The sequence below is a fragment of the Triticum aestivum genome, chromosome 4A (genome assembly GCF_018294505.1).
Source record: "Triticum aestivum cultivar Chinese Spring chromosome 4A, IWGSC CS RefSeq v2.1, whole genome shotgun sequence".
In the NCBI taxonomy this organism is placed as follows: domain Eukaryota; kingdom Viridiplantae; phylum Streptophyta; class Magnoliopsida; order Poales; family Poaceae; genus Triticum; species Triticum aestivum.
Genome location: NC_057803.1, coordinates 37,553,691 through 37,562,046, shown reverse-complemented (window position 1 = coordinate 37,562,046; position 8,356 = coordinate 37,553,691).

Below are 8,356 nucleotides of genomic sequence, written 5' to 3'. Positions count from 1 at the left end.
AATCGCAGTGGTTCTCCTAGTGCTACCTTAGCCGATATAGCGGAACGTAAGGCACCAAAACATAGGAGCCGGGCAAACCCAACTATTGACCCAAGACATGATTCGGAGCCGATGCATATAATGCTATAAGTTCGGGGTGCCGCACTTGTTAAAGTGTTCGGACTTCTCACACCATATTGAGGGGTACTAAAGCCCCTGGCGTATTTTGGCCGTACCAACGTGTACGGGTGCAACATGTCGTTAAGGAACATATATGAAGAAAAAAGGTAATGCAAAAATAGACGAAAGCTATGCATTGTTTATTAAAAAGGGCTGCGATCAAAGCAGAACAATACAAATAATGTGATAAGTGGAAGGTTGGACTAGTTAACATGTCCGTTCCAGGGGCAAGCTGCGAAATAGTATGCGCAACAGGTATACTGATCATGATAGAGACCACTTGGGAGTTCCGTACTGCGGCGTGGCTTGTCTGCTTCCTTGGTTCTTGCATCGTTTGTGCGGCAATTGAACTGCCGAACAGGCCTTCCGAAGGATGGAGTCCTGAAAGTAAGAGAAAATTAAAAAAAATCGGCAGCCCCTGGTACGGTTTAAGCCGTATTTTTGGGTGTGCCATGATGGTGCCCCTTCCCCTGCATCCATGGTATCTCTAGAGCGTAGTCATGTACGCAAAGTACTAGCGTCGCCTTTTTGCGAGGGTTGGGGTTGGGGCCGCATTGCTACGCCTGCTAGGATCGTGCCAGTCGATCTTGTTGTAGGTTACTCCGGGCGCGCTTGACAGTGTCCGGTCGTTTAGTGGCCGGACTGGAGAACTGCCTGGAGAGGCTGCTTTGTACTTCCGCTACAAGGGCCGCCGTGTGCTCCTCCGTTCGGAGGGAGCGTTCGGTGTTTCCATTGACCGTAATTAATCCTCGAGGGCCTGGCATATTGAGCTTAAGGTATGCGTAATGCGGTACCGCAATGAACTTAGCGAATGCGGTTCGCCCGAGCAGTGCGTGATAACCACTGCGAAACGGGACTATGTCGAAGATTAACTCCTCGCTTCGGAAATTATCCGGAGATCCGAAGACCACTTCAAGTGTGACTGAGCCTGTACAGTTGGCCTCTACACCTGGTATTACGCCTTTAAAGGTCGTTTTGGTGGGCTTAATCCTCGAGGGATCTATGCCCATTTTCCGCACTGTATCCTGGTAAAGCAGGTTCAGGCTGCTGCCGCCGTCCATAAGGACTCTAGTGAGATGAAATCCGTCAATAATTGGGTCTAGAACCAATGCGGCGAATCCGCCATGACGGATGCTAGTGGGATGGTCCCTTCGATCAAAGGTGATCGGGCAGGAGGACCATGGGTTGAACTTTGGGGCGACTGGCTCTACCGCGTATACGTCCCTTAACGCGCGCTTCCGCTCCCTTTTGGGGACGTGGGTTGCGTATATCATGTTCACCGTCCGCACTTGTGGGGGAAAACCCTTCTGTCCACTGTTGTTCGGCGGCCGGGGCTCCTCGTCGTCATCACTATGCAACCCATTGTCTTCATTTTCGGCGTTTAGCTTGCCTGCCTGCTTGAACACCCAACAATCCCTATTGGTGTGATTGGCCGGCTTTTCGGGGGTGCCATGTATCTGGCACGAGCGGTCGAGTATTCGGCCCAAACTGGACGGGCCCCTAGGATTCCTTTTGAATGGCTTTTTCCGCTGACCGGATTTAGAGCCTCTGAATCCGGCATTAACTGCCGTATCCTCAGCATTGTCGCCGTTAATGCGGCGCTTCTGCTTGTTGCGACGTGACCTGCCACTACTGTCCCTGGTGTCCGAATTACCAGGGTTCTTGGTCATATTGTTGCTACGAGCAAGCCAGCTGTCTTCTCCCGTGCAAAAGCGGGTCGTGAGTGTTGTGAGTGCTGCCATAGATTTCGGCTTTTCCTGTCCAAGGTGCCGGGCCAGCCACTCGTCACGGATATTGTGCTTGAAGGCTGCTAGGGCCTCAGCGTCCGGACAGTCGACTATTTGATTTTTCTTTGTTAGGAACCGTGTCCAGAATTGCCTGGCCGATTCCTCTGGCTGCTGAATTACGTGACTTAGGTCATCGGCGTCTGGGGGTCGCACATAAGTGCCCTGGAAATTGTCGAGGAATGCGGCTTCCAGGTCCTCCCAACAACTGATTGATCCTGTTGGCAAGCTGTTAAGCCAATGCCGAGCTGGTCCTTTAAGCTTGAGTGGGAGGTATTTGATGGCGTGGAAATCATCGCCGCGGGCCATGTGGATATGAAGGAGATAATCCTCGATCCATACCGCAGGATCTGTTGTGCCATCATATGATTCGATGTTTACGGGTTTGAAACCCTCGGGGATTTGATGATCCATTATTTCGTCTGTAAAGCAGAGTGGGTGTGCGGCGCCTCTGTACTGGGCTATATCATGACGTAGCTCCAATGAGCCTTGTCTACTGTGTTCGGCCCCGCCGAACTTGTGGCCGGCGTGACGGTTACCGTCTCGAGCCGTGGGGCGCCCACGCGATCCGTAGATTAATCTTGTTTGCCTTGCCTTGTCCTCCAACATGTCTCGTAAGTCCGGCGCATATTCCCGTGCCTTGGTACGGGGTGCGGCTTGAGCGAAGGGCCGAGAGGCCTCTCTGTCGCGACCACGAGGTGGCCGGTCGGCCGCATCAAGTGCTTCCTCCTCTAATCGGGGTAGCAACCTGCGCTTTGGGTAGCTCTTGGAGGGGCGTTCGAGTGTATGCTCTTCGGCCGCAAGGACTTCAGTCCATCTGTCGACTAGCAAATCTTGATTAGCTCTAAGCTGTTCCTGTTTTTTCTTGAGGCTTCTTGCCATGGCTATAAGCCTGCGTTGAAAACGCTTTTGCTCGACGGGATCCTCTGGCATGACGAATTCTTCGTCGTCGAGGCTTGCCTCGTCTTCGGAGGGAGGCATATAATTATCGTCCTCGACCTCTCTGTCTGCCGCTCTCTCATGAGGGCTGGTTTCTCCATCCTCCTGTGCTAAATCTTGCTGGAGGGGGTTTTCTTCGGCGCTTTTCGGAATATTATTATCTCCCGTGCTGGAATCACCGTGTTTGTTTTGGCGGGATTTTGAGCGGCGCCGCTGACGCCGGCGCTTAGGCTGTTTCTTGGAGGGGTCATCCTCCGCTGTTCCATCGCCATCTCCCTCTTTTGGGGTGTCCACCATGTATATGTCATACGATGAGGTGGCTTTCCAGGGCCTAGTAGGCGCTGGTTCTTCATCATCTCCTTCATCGGCGTCCATACCGTCGATGTCTTCGGAGTCGAAGTCGAGCATGTCGGTTAAGTCGTCGACAGTGGCTACAAAGTGGGTGGTGGGTGGGCTTTGAATTTCTTCATCGTCCGTACCCCAACCTTGCTGACCGTAGTCCGGCCAGGGCTCTCCTGATAAAGAGAGAGACTTCAGTGACTTCAGGATATCGCCGAAAGGCGAGTGCTGAAAGATGTCCGCGGCAGTGAACTCCATGATCGGCGCCCAATCGGATTCGATCGGTAGGGGCGCGGAGGGTTCGGAGTCCGGAGAGGAGTCCGGCTCCTTGGAGTCACGAGTCTCGCAGAGTACGGGGCTGGTGCTTGGCTCAATCGCCGTTGGGGTCGCAGCCCCCGAGGTGGCGTCCAACCGCCCATCCTCGATCGGCGCAGTTGGCTCCGAATTAAGGGTCGGAGCCGATGCGGGTGCGGCCTCCAGGGCACTGTTCGGCGGCAGAGCTAGATCATGCTCGTTGTGACAGTGCGGCGCGCTCGGCAGTGGCTCGAATCCATCGAAGATCAAGTCCCCACGGATGTCAGCCATGTAGTTTAAAATTCCAAATCTGACCTGACGGCCAGGGGCGTAGCTTTCGATCTGCTCCAGACGGCCAAGCGAATTGGCCCGCAGTGCGAAGCCGCCGAAGACGAAGATCTGTCCGGGGAGGAAGGTCTCACCCTGGACTGCATCGCTATCAATGATCGTAGGAGCCATCGAGCCTGACGGCAACGACACAGAGGAACTCTCAATGAAAGCACCAATGTCAGTGTCAAAACCGGCGGATCTCGGGTAGGGGGTCCCGAACTGTGCGTCTAGGCCGGATGGTAACAGGAGGCAAGGGACACGAAGTTTTACCCAGGTTCGGGCCCTCTCGATGGAGGTAAAACCCTACGTCCTACTTGATTAATATTGATGATATGGGTAGTACAAGAGTAGATCTACCACGAGATCGGAGAGGCTAAACCCTAGAAGCTAGCCTATGGTATGATTGTTGATGTGTGTGTTGTCCTACGGACTAAAACCCTTCGGTTTATATAGACACCGGATAGGGTTAGGGTTACATAGAGTCGGTTACAATGGTAGGAGATCTACATATCCGTATCGCCAAGCTTGCCTTCCACGCCAAGGAAAGTCCCTCCCGGACACGGGACGAAGTCTTCAATCTTGTATCTTCATAGTCCAGGAGTCCGGCTGAAGGTATAGTCCGACTATCCGAACACCCCCTAATCCAGGACTCCCTCAGATGGCCCAAAGAATGTCATGCAACTGCGTCTCCGGCCCGCCCAGGACGAAAAGCCCATTTTCTGTCATGATTTTTGTCATAGAAGTAGGAGCCCACCACATCTATGATGATACCAGGGTTTGTCATAATTATCGTCATAGAAGTGTCATATGTATGACATAATTTTTTTTCGTTCGGCCCAAAATGTCACGGATGTGTCTTTTTTTTTGTAGTGCTCGTGGGCCCCCTGTTGCTCCACCGACGTACTTCTTCCTCCTATATATACCTACGTACCCCCAAACAATCAGAGACAGAGCCAAAACCCTAATTCCACCGCCGTAACTTTCTGTATCCACGAGATCCCATCTTAGGGCCTGTTCCGGAGCTCCATTGGAGGGGGCATCGATCACGGAGGGCTTCTACATCAACACCATAGCCTCTCCAATGAAGTGTGAGTAGTTTACCTCAGACCTACGGGTCCATAGTTATTAGCTAGATGGCTTCTTCTCTCTTTTTTGATCTCAATACACATTCCCCCCCTCTCTTATGGAGATCTATTCGATGTAATCTTCTTTTGCGGTGTGTTTGTTGAGACCGATGAATTGTGGGTTTATGATCAAGTTTATCTAGGAACAATATTTGAATCTTCTCTGAATTCTTTTATGTATGATTGGTTATCTTTGCAAGTCTCTTCGAATTATCAGTTTGGTTTGGCCTACTAGATTGATCTTTCTTGCAATGGGAGAAGTGCTTAGCTTTGGGTTCAATCTTGCGGTGCCCTTTCCTAGTGACAGTAGGGGCAGCAAGGCACGTATTGTATTGTTGCCATCAAGGATAACAAGATGGGGTTTTTATCATATTGCATGAATTTATCCCTCTACATCAGGTCATCTTGCTTAAAGCATTACTCTGTTCTCTTGAACTTAATACTCTAGATGCATGCTGGATAGCGGTTGATGTGTGGAGTAATAGTAGTAGATGCAGGCAGGAGTTGGTATACTTGTCTTGGACGTGATGCCTATATACATGATCATACCTAGATATTCTCATAACTATGCTCAATTCTGTCAATTGCTCAACAGTAATTTGTTCACCCACCATAAAATACTTATGCTCTTGAGAGAAGCCACTAGTGAAACCTATGGCCCTCGGGTCTATCTTCCATCATATTAATATTCCAATACTTAGTTATTTTCATTGCCTTTTATTTTACTTTGCATATTTATCATAAAAATACTAAAAATATTATCTTATCATATCTATCAGATCTCACTCTCGTAAGTGACCGTGTAGGGATTGACAACCCCTTATCGCGTTGGTTGTGAGGATTTATTTATTTTGTGCAGGTGCGGGGGACTCGCGCGTAGCCTCCTACTGGATTGATACCTTGGTTCTCAAAAACTGAGGGAAATACTTACACTACTTTGCTGCACCACCCTTTCCTCTTCAAGGGAAAACCAACGCAAGTGCTCAAGAGGTAGCAAGGGCCTATGTAGATAGACATGCTTCGTCAAGCCCTCTTTCTTTCTAGTTGTCTGTACTCAGGCAAGTTTGCTTCCGCATGTGCTTGTATGTTTGTATGACTTGAGTGTCGGGTCATGTGACCCCTACCTGTATGAACATGTTATGTATGGCTCTCCGGAGCCTTTAAATAAAGTACTTTGAGTTGTAGAGTTTTGTTGTGATGCCATGTTGTATTTACACATATCGAGCATATTGTGTGTATGATTGAAATGCTTGGTATGTGTGGGATCCGACATTCTAGTTGTTTATCCTTGCCAGCCTCTCTTATGGGGAAATGTAGTCTAGTGCTTCCATGAGCCATAGTAGTCCGCTACAGCCCAGTTCACCGGAGTCGTGCTAGCCCAGCACTACTGCTCCGGAACACTTGACTGGCCGGCATGTGTTTCACCTTGTTCATGTGTCTGTCCCTTCGGGGAAATGTCAGGCGGTGACATCCGGAGTCCTGCCTAGCCTGCTACAGCTCGGGTTCCCGGAGTCCTGTTAGCCCAGTGCTACAGCCTGGATTCACACGCTGCTGACTGACATGCTCGATGTTGATTCATGTATGCCTGTCCCCGTAAGTTTGTGCCGCTTTGGGTTCACGACTAGCCATGTCGGCCCGGGTTCTCTATCATATGGATGATAGCAACACTATCATATACGTGAGCCAAAAGGCGCAAACGGTCCCGGGCCATGGTAAGGCGACACCCGTGGGAATACCGTGCGTGAGGCCGCAAAGTGATATGAGGTGTTACAGGCTAGATCGGTGTGACTTAGAATCGGGGTCCTGACAGCGTTGGTATCAGAGCCAGACTGCCTGTAGGTTCGTTAAGCCAAACTGGTCGATGTCAAGTCTAGAAATGCTTTAGTTATATGTAGGGGAATTGATTGTGGGAGGGAACGTAAGGCTCTTTTTACTTCTTTACCTTATGCCCTCTGATCTGAGTCATTCTCTTCTCATTGTACGTGGGTTAAGGCCTAGGCTCTCTTCTCTCTATCAGGTTCATGTGTTGCTAATCCATAGTAACTTATAGGATTGTTGGTTCCAGACCTTAGTTCAATTTCTACTACTTTTAGTATGTTGTCAGTTGAACCAGAACCTTGATATGATGTTGTTGAGTGGTTTTGCCAACTGTTGTGAATGTCTCAAATCTTTTTCTGAGCTTTTACAATCGTTATGCTGTCCAATTTCTCCTAGAAAATTCTAATGCCTTTTGCATTTTTTCGTGCTTTCAGATGGCCACCCATTCCCAGAATCAAGTGGTTTGTCTGACTCGGTGCCTTGATGTACCTGGTCAGACGGCCATGCTGGTCTGAGTGATGATCGAGACAGGCTATCGATGGTATCCTGAGTATACCGTCGAGGAGCAGTTTCGAGACTTCAATCAGAGCCAATACCTTTGTACAGTCAGGATATACCCTTCTTATCCTGGAGCTACTGAACCCCTCCATTGCTCTTATGGACTTGGGGTTACCATCGAGATGTCCGTGCAGGACGCAGCTTACTCAATGATGACTATCATACGAGCCAGAACTGCCTTGCTTCGGAACACTGATTTCCGCTATATGCCAGCATCACTCCCTGGGGCACAAGGGTACTACCAGGCTATGTACTGTGACTCCACACATGAGGATTCATACTCCGCACCACCACAGAGATGCTTGAGGACAAGGACCGTGAGAATCGTGCCTTGCGAATGGAGCTCTTCAACTCTCGTTCTGATCACTGGGCCACTCTGACACGGTTTGCACCTGCAGTGCAGGATGGGTATATGGACATGAGGGACTTGTACCCCGTGCAGTCTGGTCTGCCAGATTATATGGACTGGCATGATGTAGGAGGCATCACCCCTCCTCGTGGACTCCGTCTGCCACCGTTTGTTGGACCAAGGCCACATTCGAGTCCCTATGGACCGCGAGCTCCACAGGACCGACTGTTTCTAGATGATCATGTTCAGCTCCCAGGACATGGTGGTGATCCCTATGAAGATTACTACAGAGACGTCTGAGTTGGTAGTAGCTTCACTAGTATTGTAATAGTTGTATTCTCCACAGTCCTGTGTGACTCGTGGGATACAACTTGGTGTGTATCACGTTCCGGAGGTGTAGAAAAATAATCTATAGGAGCTTGGAATGCCTCCGATGAGATGTATTGTCTTTCACCGTAGTTGTACTCTAGCCTGGGCTTGTACTAAACTATGTATGGTGTGTATGACCGATGGTATATATATGGCAGTTTCTATATTACCATATCGTGCAAATGAACATCTCAGCATTTCATGTCATCCATTACATTCTGCACTTCCTTGCCAGCATTTTGCCATGCTTGTCTAAATCGTTGTCTTTCTTTCCTAGGATGGTTAATACCCAC